This window comes from Microcaecilia unicolor, chromosome 10 (assembly GCF_901765095.1).
Source record: "Microcaecilia unicolor chromosome 10, aMicUni1.1, whole genome shotgun sequence".
Taxonomy (NCBI): domain Eukaryota; kingdom Metazoa; phylum Chordata; class Amphibia; order Gymnophiona; family Siphonopidae; genus Microcaecilia; species Microcaecilia unicolor.
Window position 1 is genome coordinate 62,097,849 of NC_044040.1, and position 22,243 is coordinate 62,120,091.

At 42.2% G+C, this 22,243-nt stretch overlaps 1 protein-coding gene across 4 annotated transcripts in view; it reads left to right on the forward strand.

The window, feature by feature from the left end:
• Window positions 1-22,243, forward strand: part of IMMP2L (inner mitochondrial membrane peptidase subunit 2) — a 1,132,561-nt gene that overhangs the window by 866,337 nt on the left and 243,981 nt on the right. The gene's annotated exons all lie outside the window — the stretch shown is intronic.

Here is a 22,243-nt window from a genome sequence, read left to right on the forward strand (position 1 = left end):
TATTTTCCCTATAAAGTTGGCGTGGATCCGCTGTCAGAGTTATTCCTAAATATTTGAATTCACCTGTGACCCATCGTAAGGGAAACTCCCCCCTCCACCCTGCCAGCATTGTGTCCTGTGTTGGCATACTTTCTGATTTTTGCATATTAAGTTTAAAGCCCGAAAATGAGCCATATTCTTTAAATCGTTCTAGCAATACCGGTAGTGCCACCTGTGGCTTGGTAAGGTGGACCAAGAGGTCGTCAGCGAATGCCGAGATTTTAAATTCATGAGGTCCCATTCTCACCCCTGTGATCGCCTGGTCCTCCAGTATTGTCCGTAACAGCGGATCCAGAGTTAAAGCAAATAACAAGGGGGACAAGGGGCATCCTTGTCGTGTGCCTCTACCAATCTCAAACGTTTCAGTATAGTCCCCGTTAACATATAGCCTGGCTAAGGGGTTTTTATACAATGCGGCTATAACTTTTACAAATGACCCTGCAAAACCATATGCTGACATTGTCCGAAACATAAATCCCCAGTCTACTCTATCGAACGCCTTTTCGGCGTCGAAACTTATTAGTAAGGAGTCTTCTTTCTTTCTTCTTACCCATTCTAATGAGGCTAATATCTGTCTAATATTCTTAACTATCTGTCTCCCTTTAATAAATCCTCCTTGTGGTAAGGCTATGATGTCTGGTAAGATCCTTGCTAGTCTATTGGCATAGATCCCCGCCAATAGCTTGGTTTCATAATTAATCAAGGAAATTGGTCTATATGATTCTGGCCTAATCAGGTCCTTTCCTGGTTTGGGGAATACCACAATGTCTGCCACTCGAAGTGTCTCTGGTAGACATTCCTGATCTACTGCCCGTTGAAAGGCCAGCATTATTGGGTTCCCAATCTCTGCCTCTAACAGTTTATAAAATTCGGCTCGATACCCATCAGATCCCGGAGCTTTTTGTAAAGGACTATTTTTGATTGCCCTGGTTATTTCGTCTAGTTCAATGTGTTTGTTAATCATTTCCTTCTGGGCCTCTGTTATCTGTGGTATTACTATATTATCTAGATACATCTCTGGCTCTAACTGATCTTCTGTGGCTGGCTGATATAGCTGGGTATAATATTCTAAAAATATTTGCCTAATTTTACTCTCTGAGTTTGTTACAGTTCCTGAGGGATGTTGTAAAGTAAGCACCCTTTGTGGGCCAGTCTTTTTCCTAATCAGCCCTGCGAGCATTTTACCTTGCTTATTACCAAATTTATAGAGTTGATATCTGTAGTATACTGCTGATTTGATAGCTCTTTGATGGATTAAAGTATTTAAATTTATCTGTGTGACTAATAACTGCCCTCTTATTGTGCCTTGGGCTGTGTCTCTATATTGACGTCTCAGTTTGACTAATTGCTTCCCTAGCCTGAGTATTTCCTGTTCCCGTCTTTTTTTCTTTCGGCTGCAGTAAGCTATTATTTCTCCTCGGAGTACAGCTTTCGCTGCCTCCTAGTACAATATAGGTTCTAATGTATGCCTCTCATTATGAATCTTATATTCCATCCATTTCTCTCTTATATAACTCAGAAATTCATCATCATAATAAAGCTCAATTGGGAATATCCATTTCCGTCTCTTAGATTGTGTGTCTTGTCTATTAACAATGATATAGATTGGCGCATGGTCAGATATTATGGTGGCATCTATGCCTGCCCCTTGTACATCTGGAAGAGCCCCCTCATTAATCAAAAGATAATCAATCCGGGATTGAGTATGATGTGCTCTTGAGTAGTGCGTATAATCTCTAAGACCTGGATTTAATATTCTCCACACATCTATAACTTCCAGTGTGTCACACATCCAAGCAATGCCCTTCATATGATCCCCTTTTCCTCCACCCTTATTACAGGTTTTATCTATGGTTGCGTCCGCCACTATGTTAAAGTCTCCCCCAATTACCGTCTGCACATATGGGTCTTGTAGTTTAATTTTTTGAATACGCATAATTAAAGTTTGAAAGAACCTTTTGCTGTACACATTCGGGGCATATACATTCACCAATAGCATTGGCATTCCATCTATCGTCACCTTAGCTATGATAAATCGGCCCTCTGGGTCTGTATATACATAATTCTGAGTTACTTGTAGTGTTTTATGAATCAATATTGCTACTCCTGCTTTTTTCCCCACTGCAGGGGCCTCTAATACAGTACCCACCCACCATGATTTTAGTTTTGCATGTTCCTGTGTTGTTAAGTGTGTTTCCTGTAACATAGCTATTAATGCTCCCTTTTTGCGCAATTCCCCCATTATTTTCTTTCTCTTTATGGGCGAGCCTATACCTCCAACATTCCATGAGTATATTTTCATATCTTTCATGTTATTCCTCCATATTTTGCTTCCAATAGCTGGCTAATTTCCTGCCAAGTCCCGGACTGCTGTCCCAGCTGCAGCAGTCCCACATATTTACCATATGTCTTATATTGCGACTGAAAGTGTCTGTAACCCAACATTCCCATCCTCTTTCCCCTTTGAGAAGAATTTAGCTTTTTCTTTTCCATTCTGCATATATTTTGTCCCCTCCCCCCCTTATCTCCTATTCCCCATCCCCTCCCTCTGACCCTTGCCATTAACCAAACTTTCCCCCCGCTTGGCTGGTCACAACTAACCAATGCTTACCTCCCCTCCCCGTTCTAGTCTTGATCTATTACCTCTTTCACCCTCTCCCAAATGTGAAAGATACCATTAATAGCATTCAGTCCCATCCTTATGTGTATGCCATTTACCTTCCCACTTCTTCCCCTGTATGATATTCACCTAACGCGTACTTCTTTATATATTGCCTTCTCCCCTCATTTTTAACTTTCAATTCAAATCCAACAACATCAACTATCAAGTCCCGATCCATGTATAATTTTAAGTTCTTACAAACTCTCTCCTGCTCCTGTCTGTCTCCACTTTTTCCCAAACTTCTTCATATCTTCGTGAATTCCGTGTATCCTGCTATCAGCCTGCTCAGGTTCAAATAGGTCAAGTAGATCCAGTCTCTGCAGACTCCACTTCTGCTGCCCGCTCCAAGTTGGCTACAAAGGCTCCCGCTTCTTTCTCCGATGTAAAAATTTTTAAGCTTCCATTATGTGTCAGTTTCAAAGTAGCGGGGTATTGCAAGGAGAAGCGAATCTTCATCTCAAATAGCTTTGAACACACTGGCGAAAATGCCCGCCTTTTTGCTGATATTCCAGCCGAATAGTCTTGGAAACACAGAATCCTCTTGCCTTCATAGGTTAAAGTCGTTGCGGAGCGTGCTGCCTGTAATATACATTGTTTATGCACAAAATTTAATATCTTGCAGATAACCACTCTTGATGTAGTTTTCCCCATCTGGCGAGTTCCCAGGCGATGAGCTCGCTCTATTCTCAATGGGCCTATTGATTCTGGAAAATCCACCTGTGTATTCAGCCATTGTTCCAGGGTTTTTTCCAACTGACGGGCCCCCAGCGCCTCTGGCAGACCCACCAGGCGAATATTGTTCCGTCGGGAACGATTTTCTAAGTCTTCGATTTTATTTTCCATGTCTGCCACCAGCTTCTTCATGTTTTTCTGAGCCTCCTCCAAATCTGTAACGCGGTCCTCAACCACGCTGGTCCGTGTCTGGAATGCCACACATTCTTTAGTCAGCTCTCCGATCTTAGCGTTCAGCTGCTCCAGTTTACCATCCAGCTTTTGGTCTATCGGGGCCAGACGCTGCTCAAGCAAATCCTCCATCACTACTGTGAGTTCTGATGTTATCTCCGCTATCCAAGCGGAGGAAACCGATGTTCCCGCCTCGGGAGGAGACGCCGCCATTTTGTACTCGGTCGTCTTTCCCCTCTGCTTATCCCGCGGCGCTGATCTCGCTGTCATTTTCAGCTTTTACCGGTAGAAATGTCGACAGGAGCACTCCCCAGACCTTGTGCTACTATTTTGTATATTTTGGAGGGACCGATTCTTTTGCTGATTTGCGAACGGGTAGGTTGGCGACGGAGAGAGATTCACCCGCGACCGCTCTCCATCACAGCATCACGTGACCTCCGGATGCGTGTAGTTTTAAACACTGTGATAGCAACTAAGCATATTCAGTATACCACACCTAAATACAGGCACCACTTACAGAATACTCTTATGCAGAAATTCATTCCGAGCTGATTTTTCAGGTGCCATATATGGAATCTGTGTACCTGAGTCGCAAGCTCCTGGACAGAGAGGTAGCATATTCCACTATTGAGAATGAATGTTTGGCCTTACTGTGGGCCCTTAAGAAACTGCAACCATACATGTATTGGCGAGTCTTTACTGTCATCACAGATCACAATCCATTGGACTGGCTTAAAAGAGTCTTGGGAGAGAATGGGAAGCTACTCTGGTGGAGCCTGTCCCTGCAGATGTACAGCTTCACCATACAGCGCCGGAAGGGCAGTGAACATGGAAATGTTGATGGACTTTCCAGGAAGGAAGAGCCAGAACCACCCTGACACTGGACTGTTGAGACCTGACCAGCGGACTGAAGACACCGCAGTCTGGGGTCTCTCTTAAAGAGAGGAGGTGTGACAAAACATTGGGTTAAGAATCCTGGTGGTTTGTGTTTTGGGCCTGTGAGTGCTTTCTGGGAACTGTGAGACCACTGGGCGTGTGGCCCCAGTGTCCTAGAAATCACCAGGAAATAACTTGTGGGTGGGAGACTCACCCAGAGGCAAGTGGAATCTAGTGCATGGGGTGGAGAGTTGTCTAGTATAGAGCACATGCCCAGGTACAGGCGGGCTTGATCAGGGCTAGGGACAGACCTTCTAGGTGGCTGTGGGGTTAACCCCGCGGGTGCTAGGTGTTCTGTGACATCCAGCTAATGTATTATGATTAGCATATGCTAACTGGATAATGCAGAGTTAACATTGGAGCACTTAGTACCTCCTAAATAGGAGGCATTAAAATGCTCATATGTTAGTTGTTTGCAGGTACTGCACGCTAATAGCAACATTAGTGCATGAATTGCAAGAAAAAAAGAGTCTTAAAAAAGTGCTGCATTAATTTGGGCTTAACACATGGGAACGTCCCGTGTTAAAACACACTAATTCCAGAAATTAGCTGTCTGAAAATGGTCCACTCTCAGTACAGCTGCAAATTTACATGTTGTTTTATGACATGTCGACTTTTAACTGTTTTGAGAGGGGGTGTTTCTGGAGGTATATTTAGGCCAAGGGAGGAAAAATATATGTGTAAATGGCTTTTTCAAACCTTTGAGGCTTTATATAGGTCACCTATGTCAAAGTTGGGAAATGGTTCCAATTTTAACTCAGTTTTATAAAGATTCATCCCAGAAAATGTATTTTGGGTCTGCTTTTTCTCTCTCTTTAATCAGTTAATATACAATATGAAAAACAGTGGAAAAAAACTCCACTTGTCTTGCATTGAGCCACTGCGACCTCTTAATGTACTTATGGAAGATGCTATTCTTACACAGTAGCACTGACATGATCATGTTTTGAGCATCAAATCATTCTGCTTTGGGGCCAATCACTGAAAATAAACAAACTACAAGTATAGTATGACATAATTCTAATACAATTTAAAGACAAACAAACATTACTTTACTTCTTACTGTCGTTATTTCTAACAATCTATATGGCAGCTGGGCTTAAATTCAAACTTTCAAACAGCTCAACATGTCATGAGACCTCATTGAAAAACTGCCCCAACAAGGTCTTATGTGGAGTATCACTCATAATAAAGAGAGTCATTGAGTTCATTATTGAAATCTCTCTCTATATATAAAAGGCAACCCCAACGTTCTGAAGCCTCCACGGAAGTTGAGGCGCCCGAGATATCTGGTGTGCCCTGGAGTGTCTGCACCGCCCTCGCGTCAAAACATCATGACGTCGAGGGCGGAGCTATGACACTCGAGAATGGAAACGCCACAGGCACGGCCATGGAGGCGCAGCAAAAAAAAAAACCCTCCCCACACACAGCCCCCAACAAGGCAAGTAGCTCGGAGGGACGGAGGGAGGGAGCCCCTTACTAGCGCCCGTTTCATTGCGCTCAAAAACGGGCATTTTTTCCTAGTATTCAATATTGTTCACAGTGTGCTAGTTGATAGTCTGAATCTCCTCCCAAAGATGAAGGTGGAATCACATCTACAATTCTCTACAAGATGTCAGTCACTTGACATGCTGCTTCCTGCCAATGAGAAACTGAAGGCACTATTACAGGACCTGTATTCAATGGAGAATGGTGTTCATTCAATCTAAGTCTCACCGCTTGTTTGGAAACTTCCAATAAATAATTTCAAGCATGGACATAGAATGGCATAAATAATAATTGTAGAATTACATGTAGTCACCAATTTAGCAGATTTCTTATATCCAATGGAAGGAATTTCTCGATCTACACGTTCATTGCCTGCACTTAAAATGCCCCCCCCCCCCAGTCTAGATTTGGTTATTCACCTAGTGTTTTGACCACATTTTGGGTTGTATTTTATAAAGGCAAAATAGGCCCCTATAGACCTTTATAAAATGTAGGCACCACAACCATTCCCAGTAATGCACAAATGCTTTTGGACAATTTATGCACGTATTCTGTGTGAACAGGTGTATTTTATGAACTATGCACTTATATATTGCAGTTCCACTCTAGTTCCACCTAGATTGTGCCCCTGAGGACACATACAAGCAGATGATATAAAATTAGGTACACACTATCCACCGATATTCATTAGTATAGAGGATTCCTTTTCTATGTGTAAAACAGACTTTTTGTGTTAAAAATGCTTTATAAAATTAACCTCATGTATGTATTTTTCCAATGTAACTCTACTCACAGAAAAAATAACAAGTTCCTGCATGCACTTTGTACCTGTGACAATTTTTAAAGTGAACATTCTTGCATATTTTCCATTTGAAAATTGGTGCAAGAACTGTTGATAATAATGTACACAAAAACCTTGATGCAGTATTATTTAAATTACTTCTAAAATAGAGTGTACTTTTTGTTTATACATATAAGCCAAAACTCTAAATAAATTGGTTTTTAATTTACATGATATACAGTATAATACATCTAGTAATCAATACATCAATTAAATGATGACAAAATTAAATGGAGAGAAGCAGTTTGTGTAAAAGAACTCTAGCTCAGCAAAGAAAGTCTATTCTGTAAATTAATAGGGAATGACAATTTATGTACAAAATGTCTTTTTTCGATAGTTCACAATTTGCTTGATGTGGAAAAAGTAACAACCATGTCCTATGATCCCACCCCTTCTGTGGATCAATTGGCACAGTTTTTCAGAGATAAGATACTTAAAATTCAAGCACAATTTACTAATGGTCAGCTGGAAGAATTTTCACGCGTTACATTTAGTGAAGATGGAATCCCAGTAGATATGGTTTGGAGCAACTTTCTTAAAATCCAATGGTTTGATATGAACCATCTTCTTGTTAATAAATTTGCTAAATTGCATTGCCAACTAGACTCTTGTCCCACAGTCTATATGAAGTCAGCTTCCCTATAGTTTAGACTTAAAATCTATGATTGGCTGACTACTTTGTTAGAACAAGGTTCTTTCTCTCATTTTCTGGTAATATCATTCAAACTCCTATTCTTCAAAATAAATCTGAATCACGATCAAATGTTAGACCAGTTGCTTCAATACTGTTCTTTGCTGAACTTATGGAGGCTATAGCTAAGCTACCACTCAATTAACAATGTATTTGGATAAGTTTGATTATCTTGCATTGCTCGCAATCAGGTTTCTAGACTAACTTTAGTACAGAGACATTATTATGCACATTATTATTTGAGCTACATTCTCTGTTAAATGAGGGGAAAAAGGCCCTTATAATGCAGTTCAACTTATCAAGTTCATTTGACATTGTGGATCATGTCTTCTTATTAAATATCCTAAATAATAGGTTACAGGGAATGTTTTTCTCAGAGCTAGAACTTATTTGGTGAAGATGGAAGGAGTTTATTCTGAGAAATGGTATACTATCTCCTTTTTAATGGCATTGGGATATCAGTTAGAAGCAGCTGGTTATAAAGTCTTTATGTACGTGGATAATATTACAGTCTTAATCCCAGTAGAAACAGAAGTTGAAAATTCATTGCCACAAATAGAAAATTGTATGACACTGATAGTTACATGGATGTTCAATAACTGTCTTAAACTTAATAGTGTGAAAACTAAATTTCTCTTAGTTGGTAATCAAGACATCCCGCTGAAATCATATTTAGTATTAAGTGGTTTAAATTACAAATTGAAATCATCTTTGAAAATTTTAGGGGTTGTGTTAGATTATAACTTGTCATGGAAATCTTAGGTAAATGGCCTTGTAAAAATGTGTTTCTGGATGATGAATAATCTAAAACGTATCCAGAAAATTTTCAGTTGTTGGTACAAGCTTTAGTCTTGATGGAACTTGATTACTGTGCAAGACATCTATTGAGAAAACTTAGAACTACTCTTATATATGATGTGGATAAATTTGATAGAGTATCTCCTTGCTACGAGAAGCTCCACTGGTTGCCAGTTGAGGCGCAAATTCTTTTTAAATGTTGTTTTATTTACAAGATTCTGAGGGGCCTAGCTCTGCTCTATATATGTTTAATAATTAATGTAGTGGCCTCAAAATATATCCGTAATAGTTTAAGATCTTTTCCTTCTTATAAAGGATTATGCTTTAAGAGAAATTTTACAGTTTTGTTCTTTTATTAGGCTTCAAAAATCTGGAATGCTTTGCTAATCTCGGTAATCTTTTTATCCGATTATTGTGGTGAGGCCCCGCCCCACTCAGGGAGGTTAGCCCTTAGGGCCTCAGTGCTTAGTCAGATCATTCACAGAGCCATCCAGAAAACTTCACGTCTAAGAAGTTGCTCAGAGACAGATGCTTTATCAAAAGCACATACTCGCAGGGTCTTCTCTACTTGATCTTCTCTAACTTAGGGTGACTTAATCAACTGCCCCCCCCCCTTCACACTCTTCATAGGGTAGGATCCTCCTTTCCATCAACTCGTTTATCAGCTGATCCTTCTTTCTGCCATTAGGCTACAACATCCTTGGTTTGCTGGCTCTGGGGTAATATACAAATTAGGCTCTACTCCTTCCTCAGCCTTATGCAGATTCCACCAACAATCAGCCTCTTCCAAACTCAAGTGCAGTATTGGTCACTCCTCTCCCACAATTGTCTTTTAACATGTGGTATGGGACTGAGCCTCTTTTGTAGAGGTTTGCTGTAGCCCTATCGCTGCTTTGTAAAAGGGCCCCTTAATCACTATTGTAGAAGTTGTACGTACCAATTTCATCATGCACAGTTTCTAGAGGCATAGATGTGGGAGAGGCATGGGCAGGTCAGGGTTATGCATAGGAGTTATGTGCGAACGTTATAGAATACATGGAATTACGCGCCTAACTACCAACTTTAGGTGCAATGGCTTAAGTTCTCTTGCCTAAAATTAGGTGCAAAACTGTAGACTTAAATTAGTATTTTATAACATCAGTTCCACACAGACCTTCCATTGTAGAATTCACGTTTAGCACACATTCTTCTGGCGCCTAAATTTTGGTGCTGTTTCTTGAATCTACCCCTATGGGGATAATTCTATAACAGTGTGCCTACATATAGGCACCCAGAGGGTACCTATGTGGTACTTATACTATAAAAGATAGTAAGCAGCTATTTTTATTTATAGAATACAAACTTAACAATTGAAATACACAACTAGAATTTAGGCACAAGCACTTATGTTACCAATAAACCTGGTGCAAGTGCTCATGCCTAAATGCCAGAGATACACACTTACCCCCAAATTCTATAAAAACTGAGTGCGCAAATTTGGGCATGTGCTAAGTTGTGTGCAATTTAATTATATAATGAACCAATTAGCACCAATAATTTTTTAAACAAGTGAATATTGGCGCTGATTAAACTTGGGGCCCTGTTTACTAAAATTAGCATTTTTAATTTGCATTAACCGTGTACATGCCTACAATATCCCATGGTTACTGCGTGTGTTAATTGTAGGCGCATTAAAAATGCTATCGCGCCTTAGTACCCAAAGTACAAAACAGGAAAATCCTCTATGACGATGAAACACAGCAGGAAAAAGTAGAGGCTGACCAAAGACGAATCACCACCGGAGATATGAATCCAACAGTCTTTATTGTTATGAATAAAGGACCCGACATGGGCTGTGTTTAGACGCACACAAGCGTCTACATCAGGGGTCAAACAGTAAACTCCAGATCTAGGAGCAGGACCGCAGCCCTGTTCGTGTCTAAAGCTGTACACCGTACCCAAATACTTGTGCAGTCAAAGCTTTAAACTTGTCTTTAAGATCGGCGGCAGCTTTGACTAAATAATATAGATTTGCTGTGAAGCACATTATTTCTGCAAAGCTCCATACTTTACACTTTCAGAATACATCTGAACTGTACATTCAGGGCAAAGGGAAGCACCAGGAAACTCTATCTACACAAGATTAGCAAGTTCCTTATTCTTATATTCATAACGATATCCCATTCTTAGTAGTGCTTTCAATTGCAAACTGATACCGCTGGAAGAAAAGTGAATATGAAAATGAACTGATATGGCTTTGATAATCTATAGAATAAAATAAATGTAAAATGTAATTACCTAAGCTTGAAAGTCTGACTTTGTAAAAGGAGGAATAAAGTTTGAGGAATGAAAAATATGCATAAGTTAAGAAATACATTCATGCCTTTATTTTCTCCCAACATTTTATTGAATTTACAAGGTACTTAGCAATTTAAATGAGCTGTTTCTAAAGATGTATGGTAATAGATTTTTTTAGTGGAATGTTGCAATTCATATTCTGACGGTAGTGAATTATAGTGGACTTTCCACATCTGTTGAATGTAATTATTCAAATAGATAAAATAATAAGGAAAATTGTATGCAGATACTTTTCCAAGAAAGCATTTGTGCTATTTATCACATTTAAGATATTTGGTCCTACCTATAAAACTAAAGGTTGCCCAGAGGAATTGTAATGCAATTTGCAAATTGTTAACATTGAAGACTAGTATAACTTTTCTGACTGAGAAGCTTTTTTACGCTAAAATGAACTTGTTTTCTCTGTAGTTTATTCATTATACAAGCCGTTAAGCCCATTAAAACGGGCGAGCTTTGTGTTTAGAAAAATGTAATAAAATAGTGAAAGAAAGAAATGAGTTGATGTCTACAGTACACCCCCTCTGTGTCCTCCTAGTTCCAGGCCCTCCTCCCTCCCTCCCTCCGAGTTCCAGGCCCCCCTCCTTCCTCCCTCCCTATCCTTGTAGTTCCAGGCCTCCGTGCATCTCCTCCAAGTTCCATGCCCCCCTTCGTGTCATCCTAGTTCCAGGCCCCCCTCCCTCCCCCTCTGAGTTCCAGGCCCTCCTCCCCCTCTGAGTTCCAGACCCCCCTCCCTCCCCCCTCCAAGTTCCAGGCCCCCCTCCTCCTGGGAGTTCCAGGCCCCCCTCCCCATGCAAGTTCCAGGCCCCCTCCCTCCCTGCCCAGGCCCCCTCTCTCCCTCCCTCCCCCTCGGAGTTACAGGCCTCCCTCCCTCTCTGTCCTCGGAGTTCCAGGCCTCAGTGCATCTCCTCCGAGTTCCATGCCCCCCTCCGTGTCCTCCTAGTTCCAGGCCCCCCCTCCCTGCCTGTCCTCCGATTTTAAAGTTCTTACCTCGGGGTCCAGCGGCAGTGAAAGTCGAACAGGTTGGACGCTTGAGCCTGCCTTACCCATTCCCTTCTCTCTCAGCTAAGAGTTCTGTCTCTGGTGCCGCCCTCATTTCCTTTTTCCACAAGGGTGGGACCAAAGGCAGAGCTGTCAGCTGATAGAGAAGGGAAGGCAGGCGGGGGTATGGATAAAGACGCTTCCCACGCTGGACTCTGTGGCCGTCCGCTTCTGAGTGAGGGGTGCTGCTGCTGCTGCTGTATCTGCTGTCACCCTCCCCTTAGCAAGGCAAATAGCCTCCCTCGGTGGAAGGGGCGGGACAACAACGCCAGCAATGGATCTGTGAGACCTGCTGTGCATGCACGGAACGTTGATGGCAGCTGCTCTCTACTGCGCATTTGTGGCTGAGTCGGTCACAGCTCATTTATATAGTAGAACTAGCCGTTAAGCCCGTTAAAATGGGCGAGATTTCCAGCTACCCTCCTCGCCGCCGCTCCCTCCCCCCTCCGTGTCACGGAGGTGAGAGGCGCTGTCAGGTCAGTGCAGGGGGACCGATACGGGGGGGGGGGGGGGGCGCGGGGGTGGAGGTTGGTGCGCACGATGTTCGTTTCCAGGCTCCAGCGGCAGCGTTCGACAGTCCGACTCCGTTTCCCTATCTGTTCTGCCCTCTGACGTCATCACATCTTGACGCGAGGGCGGGACAGAGATGGAAGTCTCTACTGCGCATTTGCAGGTGAGTCAGTCACTTGCCATTTATATGTTTGATACTTTCATAATATTTTGGTCTTACTTCAGTGCAGTTCAAAATGGCTATTGGAATGTTTAGTCACTGCAGAACATTCTGTTTGCTTAAGCCATATTTATAATACGTATTGGCCCAATATCCAAAAGATTTATGTTCCTAACAGTGGGGCCCTTTTACTGAACTGCATTAAGGGCTAATGTGCACTTAACAGGAGGAAAAAGGCTTCTTGCAAAATGCATTAAAGTGTTTTCTGGTAATTTGCCTGTCAATGTTCACTAATCATGCATTATTATTTTTGGGGGGTGAACTGTGTCATGGGGAGCAAATGGGCATGCAAGTGTTATCCAGCTAGCGTGTTTGCATTAGCACACGCTAACTGGATAACATGGAGTTAACAAGGGAGCACTTAGTGTCTTCTAACTGGGAGGTAATAAGTGCTCCTTCATTATTTTTTGCAAGTCCTGTGTGCTAATGGAAAAATTAGCCCTGGACTTTCAAAAAAGAAATAGAGAAAATCCTTCATATACTGTCATGGTAAATCAGGGTTTAGCACGTGGGGAAAGTCCTGCCCTAGCATGTGGTAAGCTCAGATGTCGCCACTGCTTAGAAAAAGGGCTCCATTGAGTGTTATGCTCCTATGTTGTCCTCTCTGAAAATTTATGAGGACTGACTCCCAAATTGTATATATATTCTGCCTACATTGAAATAGAAGCGTATTCTATAACAATGCACGTAACTTAATTGGCTTAACAAACTAATCAGCGTTAACAGGCCTTAAGCAATAATGAGCACTAATTAGTAATAATTAGAATTTACACACACAACTCGCTAAGTGTGTTCTGTAACGCAGAGCATCTAAATTCTAATGCTGGCAGCCAAAAAGGGGCATGGTCATGGAAATGGGCATTTTGTGGGTGATCCAAAATTTGCATGCACTATTATAGAATATGCTCCTGTGCGCCTAAATCTAGATGCCAGCATTTACACCATGTTAACCTTGGTGTAAATGGATGCACGTAGTTTTAAGTGTTATGATATCAACCAAACATATTCTATTTACTGCGCCTAAATATAGGTGCCACTTACAGAAAACGCTTAGGCAGAAATTTATTCCACCAGGTGTTTTCAGGCACCATATGTAGATTGTGGCCCTGAGTGTCTAATTTATACTCCAAATTTTGATAAACTGTTACATTTATACTCCTCTTCCAGGAGTGGAGGAGTGGCTTAGTGGTTAGAGCATTGGGCTTGACATCCAGAGGTGTCTGGGTCAAATCCCACTTGTACTCCATTGTCTCTGGTGCTTCCAGGGATAGGGAAATACCCAGTGTACCTGAATGTAACTCATATTGAGCTACTACTGAAAAAGGTGTGAGCAAAATCCAAATAAATAATAATAAATTTAAGAGCATAAAAAGTGGATGGCAACAGGATCAGTGGATTTAGTGCAGGGAAAATGTTTAGGAGTTTAGCACTGATTTTTAGCATTAGGCTATTAAATCTAAGCAGATGAATGGCAGGCCTAAATCTATAAACATAACATAGTAACATAGTAGATGACAGCAGAAAAAGACCCGCACGGTCCATCCAGTCTGCCCAACAAGATAAATTTGTATGTGCTACTTTTTGTGTACACCTTACCTTGATTTGTATCTGCCATTTTCAGGGCACAGACCGTAGAAGTCTTGCCCAGCACTAGCCCCGCCTCCCAAACACCAGCCCCGCCTCCCAATCTCGGCTAAGCTTCTGAGGATCCATTCCTTCCTAACAGTAAGTTTTAGGGTTCTAAATTAAGATACATTTTCAACTGAAAACTTGGGGGCCCTTTTACAGAGTGGAGGTAGTCCCGCCCCGAGTGCGTGACGTTTTCGGTACGAGCTCTTATTGCCACCTCAATGGATGGCGGTAAGGGCTCCCTCACCACATGGCCATGCGATAAGAGTTCTCTTACCGCATGGCCATGTGTGCCTGGGAGCTTTTTTTATCTGCTGCAGTAAAAAGGGCCCTGGCACGTGGGGAAAAAGGGCCTCTGCCACTAGTGCAGGGCCCTTTTTCCCACAGCTTGGTAAACGGACCCCTTCGGTTCCAAAGTGTGGCTGAAAATTCGATACAAATTTAGTAGGCTAAATTTAAGAGCTCAGGGCCCAATATTCAGCCAATGGAGATCAGTGTTTTGCTGACCGCCATCAGTGTTAAACCCAGAAATTCAAACACGGGCTACATTAGGGCACTGACATTAAATTTCTAGGTTTCTGGAACCAGCTAACACATAGCCAATTAAGTGTGATATTCGCCACTTAACTGGCTATGGGTTATTGCATAAAGATATTTATGCGGTTATCCTGGCTCACTCCACCCCTGGAACAATTCCAAAAGAGCTGCTTTTCATTTTGGCGCCGACCAGTTATTTTTAGCAACACTATCTGGTTAATTGCCCCAGAAAATTAGTGTTTAGCCCTGAACAGGCATTTCTGGCCTGTTAAAATTGCTTTGAATATTGACCTCTCAGTTTTCTTGTTGAATGTCGGGCTCTCTATAGGTTGTATATACATGGAATCATAGATGTCCGTGTCCTAACTAAGAAAAATTGATGTCCTATAGATAGCAGGAAATTCTTGATTCTTATTTTGCTCTCATTGGTGTTAGATGGTGCCCAGAATTGGCATAGTTTAGTGGTTTGGGACTACTGAAATATTATGGTATGATTCAGAAAACTTTTGGAGCCCTTGTACTAAAATGGAACAAAATATTTGCATGGTAGCAGCAAAGCTTCTACATATTCCAATACAGTTGGCACAGACAATATACTTTCTGCATGTTAACTGCCTTGCAACATCTGAGAACATCTTTACAGATTTATTGTTCTCCATGTACTCTCTGCTCTGCTAAGTCATTGTTAAATATCCCAACCTTATAACAGATTAGACTAGATGAATCCAGAGAGAAATATATTTTATATGGAAGGAACAAAGCTCTGGAATTGTCTTCTGATGGGTATACACACTGTGAAGAAGTACTTTCAATTCTGTAAACTATGTAAGGTGCACTTTTTTCAACTTGCTTTCTAGACTGCTTTGAGATATTATAGCCTGTTGTTCCTATGGGAGCTGGAAAATGGCCTGCGGTAGTGTAGGCGCATGTTTTGAGCGTACGCAGAATCATTTTTCAGTGCACCTGCAAAAAATGCCTTTTAAAATTTTTGTCAAAAATGGATGTGCGGCAAAATGAAAATTGCCGCGCGTCCATTTTGGGTCTGAGACCTTACCGCCAGCCATTGACCTAGCGGTAAAGTCTCATGGGGTGACCTAGTGGTAATGACCTACGCACATCAAATGCCACTTGGCGCGCATCCGAAAATACAAATTATTTTTCATATGCCCATATTGGATGCGTACCATAACTGAAATTACTGCAAGAGCCACGCATTAGCTAGGCGGTAACTTCATAGATGCTTATGCAGCTTAGTAAAAGGGCCCCTGAGTGATTTAGTTGATATGATTTTGTCAATCAACAACGAGAAAACATGATCATACTTAGACTTCTTATATATACAGTATTTTGAATTGACCGTAATCTAGACATTAATTTTGTTGAAATTCCCAGATATAGACAGTTACAATAATCTAATTGGGATAAAATTGTTAACTGAATGAGTATTCTAAAATGATCTTGAAGAAAATAAGATTGAACAAGCTGCAAGTTTAAAAAAAAAGTTTCCAACTATAGCATTGATTTGTGGTTCCATACTCAGAGAAGCATCAAGTAATACCCCCCTAATACTCTAGATACCTTATCCACTTTCAGAGTTGTTCCATCTTTAATAGGTACCTACATTGGAATAGATATCTGATTAGAACCAAACCACAAAAGCTTAGTCTTATCAGTGTTGAGCTTGAGATGGTGTTAAACTGCCTATTTTCTAATCTTCTTATTTGCATTAGTAATAACAGCAAAAGCTTCCAAGTTACTACTAACAGGAATTAAAAGAAAAATGTCATCAGCATAAGAATAAATTGTTTCTCCTAATTCTAGAGTAACCAAACCTAATGAACTCAAGATAACCTTGCCAAGCAAGTCCATAAACCGCTACTAAATGGACTTGGGAAAAATCCACAATTCCAGGAATAACATGTATAGAATGTTTGTACGTTTGGGAAGCTTGCCAGGTGCCCTTGGCCTGGATTGGCCGCTGTCGTGGACAGGATGCTGGGCTCGATGGACCCTTGGTCTTTTCCCAGTATGGCATTACTTATGTACTTATCACACTGTCAGGCTTATTTTCGAAAGAGAAGGGTGCCCATCTTCCGACACAAAACGGGAGATGGACATCCTTCTCTCAGGTTCGCCCAAATCGGCATAATCAAAAGCCGATTTTGGGCATCCTCAACTGCTTCCCTTCGCAGGGACGACCAAAGTTCACGGGGCGTGTCGGCACCGTAGCGAAGGCAGGACTAGAGCATGATTAGAAGATGGGCGTCCTCGGCCGATAATGGAAAAAAGAAGGGCATTCCTGACGAGCACTTGGCCGACTTTACTTGGTCCATTTTTTCTTGCAACCAAGCCATGAAAATGTGCCCGAACTGACCAGATGACCACCGGAGGGAATTGGGGATGACCTCCCCTTACTCCCCCAGTGGTCACTAACCCCCTCCCACCCTAAAAAAAAACTTTAACATTTTTTTTGCCAGCCTCTATGCCAGCTCCAAGACAGCAGTATGCAGGTCCCTGGAGCAGTTTTAGTGGGTGCAGTGCACTTCAGGCAGGCGGACCCAGGCCCATCCCCCCTACCTTGTACACTTCTGGTGATAAATGTGAGCCCTCCAAAACCCACTGTACCCACATATAGGTGCCCCTCTTCACCCCTAAGGGCTATTGTAGTGGTGTACAGTTGTGGGGAGTGGGTTTTGGGGGGCTTAGCAACCAAGGTAAGGGAGTTATGCACCTGGGAGCAATTTGTGAAGTCCACTGCAGTGCCCCCTAGGGTGTCCTGGCATGTGAGGGGGACCAGTGCACTATGAATTCTGGCTCCTCCCACGACCAAAGGGCTTGGATTTGGACGTTTTTGAGATGGGCATCCTCGGTTTCCATTATGGCCGAAAACCGGGGACGACCATCTCTAAGGTCGACCATCTCAACATTTAGGTCGACCATCTCTATTTTCTATTTTCTACCACGTGGCGCTTACCTGACGGTAATCGGCAGTTTATGCATGCTGGCCGCTTACCACCTGGTTAGCGCATGAGACCTTACCACTAAGTCAATAGGTGGTAGTAAGGTCTCAGCCTGAAAATGGACGTGCGCTGGTTTTAATTTTGCCGCATGTTCATTTTCCGGCACAAAAAAATGCCTTTTTTCAGATGCGCTGAGCAAATGGACCTGCGCGTGTCCAAAACATGCACCTACACCAGTGCAGGCCACTTTTAGGCGTGTCTTAGTAAAAGGGCCCTCAACTATTTAAGAAACTATGAAGTTGCAAAGGATCAAAAAAATGATAGGTAACAAAACATTTAGGAAAGCGTAGCTGAAATCTGCCACCCATGGAAGTAGCCTCCTGTCTCATTAAAAGAAACTTTTTTCTCTTTTCTTGCATTGATATCGATACATCTGGAAACAAGAAAACTTTATCACCTGAAAAGGTAACTCCAAGAGATCCATAGTACAATCAAAGAAAAATGTCTTTATCTTGCACAAATACAAAGGAGATCAATAGGGTAGTTCTATAAGAAATCGTATCCTATGAGGGAGAGGCAGTGGTGGAACCCACCCTGGAGGATGGATCAATGATTTTGGTGGCTAAGTTGTTTGGTGCATTGATGGAAGGGTTCAATAAGCAAAGTGAGGCCTTGGGCTTAGTATTTGCTTTGATTATAGACCCTGGATTATTACAGCTACTTGTCAGATTGCCTGTAATTGCACTGGAGTCAATTTGGTTTTAGTGGAGAATTTATATAAATATGGCATATCTGTACTCTTGACTACCTCAGGAATTATCTCCCTGTTTAAATTTTTGGAAACAAGGTTTAATGACCAAGAGAAGAAATCTACTGAGCTGGAAGTATGTATAAAATCTGGAATTGGTAAGTCTTACATTTAAGCACCTGTACTTACACCAGCCATAGACCTTCTGTAACTGCGGGCACCCAAAGCGATATCTGTAGGTTGCACATATAAGTGTCAGCCCTTTCCATACCCCTCCTATGCGCCACCTATGTGAACACTCCCCTTGCATTTACACGCTATACCACTTAGGTGCACCCTTACAAAATAGTTTCAAGTTTCTGTTTATTTGATATACCGTTCAAAGGCAAACCATCCAAGCAGTTTACATCTCAAGGCAAACATAACAGAAAAGATGGTCAGAAGGCAGAAATACAAATATCATAAGATAGAAGATGAGTCAGTTATGCTGCTGCTGCTGCATCCACAGCCCTGCACGTCCCATACCTAAATGCCCCATGAGCTGTAATATAACAGAGAAAATGAATATCCATAAGCCTAGTGGAAAAGGTGAGTATTCATCAACGTCTTAAACTTCTGGAATGAAGACTCCAAATGGAGGAGCAGGTGGAATTTATTCCAAAGGGTAGGGCTAACTATTGAGCAAAGAGAGGGGCATAATCGAATGGAAATGCCTATCTCCATGGGCGTTTATCTCCGAGAACGGGTCCGTGAAGGGGCGGGCCGAACTGTATTTTTGAAAAAATGGACGTTTTTGAGCTGGGCGTTTCTTTTTTTTAGCGATAATGGAAACTAAAAACGGCCAGCTCAAAAACGTCCATTTTTTCAAAAATACAGTTCGGCCCGCCCCTTCACGGACCCGTTCTCGGAGATAAACGCCCATGGAGATAGGCATTTCCATTCGATACCTGCAAGGGAGCTTTCTCCAGAGTAGCCCCACACTCTGGAATACACTGCCTGAAAGGCTCCGCTTAACCCAAGACTATCTCTACTTCAGGAAGCAGGTGAAAGCTTGGCTCTTCAACCAGGCCTTTAATTGAAGAAGTAACTGACTTGTTAGTCTCACTCACACACACAAGCAGGGACTTGGGCTGTACATACTGTAGCGGGACATGTTTATCCACTCCAACCCTAACTGAGATAATATTTAACCATCTCCCTGACCTCATGTGCAACTTTCTTTAAATCGGTCACCTTACTTTCTAACTCTTCTTACTCTCTTACCTATTTACAGTGGTGGAAATAAGTATTTGATCCCTTGCTGATTTTGTAAGTTTGCCCACTGACAAAGACATGAGCAGCCCATAATTGAAGGGTAGGTTATTGGTAACAGTGAGAGATAGCACATCACAAATTAAATCCGGAAAATCACATTGTGGAAAGTATATGAATTTATTTGCATTCTGCAGAGGGAAATAAGTATTTGATCCCCCACCAACCAGTAAGAGATCTGGCCCCTACAGACCAGGTAGATGCTCCAAATCAACTCGTTACCTGCATGACAGACAGCTGTCGGCAATGGTCACCTGTATGAAAGACACCTGTCCACAGACTCAGTGAATCAGTCAGACTCTAACCTCTACAAAATGGCCAAGAGCAAGGAGCTGTCTAAGGATGTCAGGGACAAGATCATACACCTGCACAAGGCTGGAATGGGCTACAAAACCATCAGTAAGACGCTGGGCGAGAAGGAGACAACTGTTGGTGCCATAGTAAGAAAATGGAAGAAGTACAAAATGACTGTCAATCGACAAAGATCTGGGGCTCCAAGCAAAATCTCACCTCGTGGGGTATCCTTGATCATGAGGAAGGTTAGAAATCAGCCTACAACTACAAGGGGGGAACTTGTCAATGATCTCAAGGTAGCTGGGACCACTGTCACCACGAAAACCATTGGTAACACATTACGACATAACGGATTGCAATCCTGCAGTGCCCGCAAGGTCCCCCTGCTCCGGAAGGCACATGTGACGGCCCGTCTGAAGTTTGCCAGTGAACACCTGGATGATGCCGAGAGTGATTGGGAGAAGGTGCTGTGGTCAGATGAGACAAAAATTGAGCTCTTTGGCATGAACTCAACTCGCCGTGTTTGGAGGAAGAGAAATGCTGCCTATGACCCAAAGAACACCGTCCCCACTGTCAAGCATGGAGGTGGAAATGTTATGTTTTGGGGGTGTTTCTCTGCTAAGGGCACAGGACTACTTCACCACATCAATGGGAGAATGGATGGGGCCATGTACCGTACAATTCTGAGTGACAACCTCCTTCCCTCCGCCAGGGCCTTAAAAATGGGTCGTGGCTGGGTCTTCCAGCACGACAATGACCCAAAACATACAGCCAAGGCAACAAAGGAGTGGCTCAGGAAGAAGCACATTAGGGTCATGGAGTGGCCTAGCCAGTCACCAGACCTTAATCCCATTGAAAACTTATGGAGGGAGCTGAAGCTGCGAGTTGCCAAGCGACAGCCCAGAACTCTTAATGATTTAGAGATGATCTGCAAAGAGGAGTGGACCAAAATTCCTCCTGACATGTGTGCAAACCTCATCATCAACTACAGAAGACGTCTGACCGCTGTGCTTGCCAACAAGGGTTTTGCCACCAAGTATTAGGTCTTGTTTGCCAGAGGGATTAAATACTTATTTCCCTCTGCAGAATGCAAATAAATTCATATACTTTCCACAATGTGATTTTCCGGATTTAATTTGTGATGTGCTATCTCTCACTGTTACCAATAACCTACCCTTCAATTATGGGCTGCTCATGTCTTTGTCAGTGGGCAAACTTACAAAATCAGCAAGGGATCAAATACTTATTTCCACCACTGTAACCGTTAATGGTGTTAGCCGATTACGGTTTGAACAAATACATAGTATGAATGAATACATGGTGATATTTGTAGTCAAAACCATTTATACTTGTGTATTCAAAGTAATACCTAACTGAGGCATCCTTGTAGCAGAGTATACACACACTTTTAGCAAATGTATGAATGGGTAGTTTTCTTTGAAAATTAGCTAGTGAAAATTACAGGTATACAAAAGACATGGGTACTTTGCGCCTGCTAAGTGTGTGGGCTACCTAGTAGGAATAAAATAATATGTACATATGAAGACAGAATGTATGTACACTCCTTTTCTCCACCAACCTAAACACACCTCTGGGAATGCCTCTTTTTAATTCTGCTAAAAATACTTGTGCTGTCAATGCCTGTACATACTTTGAGACAGGCAGAGGGGGCCAGTTGTCAGGCATCATATTTACCCAGAAATAAATCAGTGTTAAATGACATTAAAGGAGGGGTTTATTGTTTTTCTTTGTTAATAAAGAGATTGAACTAAAAAAAAAAATGCTATCTATCTGGTTAAAATTAAAGGAGATTTAAAAAGAAAATTAATACATAAAAATTATATAATATTAATTTTAAATTTATATAACTAATAATAGTAAAACTACAAAGCAGAAAGACCATAAGTTATTTTTCTTCTCAAAATTACCTGCAGATCTGTTTAAATCTGTGGCTGATTAATTTGCAAAACTGCCACCCTGACAGGAGCCTCCAGCCCCCTTTCCCCCGTGACATCCTTCCCTCCCTCCTGTAGCATCTCCCATGACTGGAGTCTCCCCCCCCCCCCCCCCCCGTTTTTATGGAAGCTTGATCCCTAGTGGGCCTGCATCATTGAGACAGGAGCAAGTGGGCATTGCTTTTACTCCATTAGACCTCAGGGACTCCCTAGTAAGCTTGAGGAATGAGTCATGGGTTGGGCGTCTTGGTGCTGTAAGGGGGGAGCCTCTTTAAACCTTTGGCCCTCAAGAGGGTGATTTGGGGCCTTGGGGAAAGGGTACCATGTGGTGGGTGCTTTGCCATCA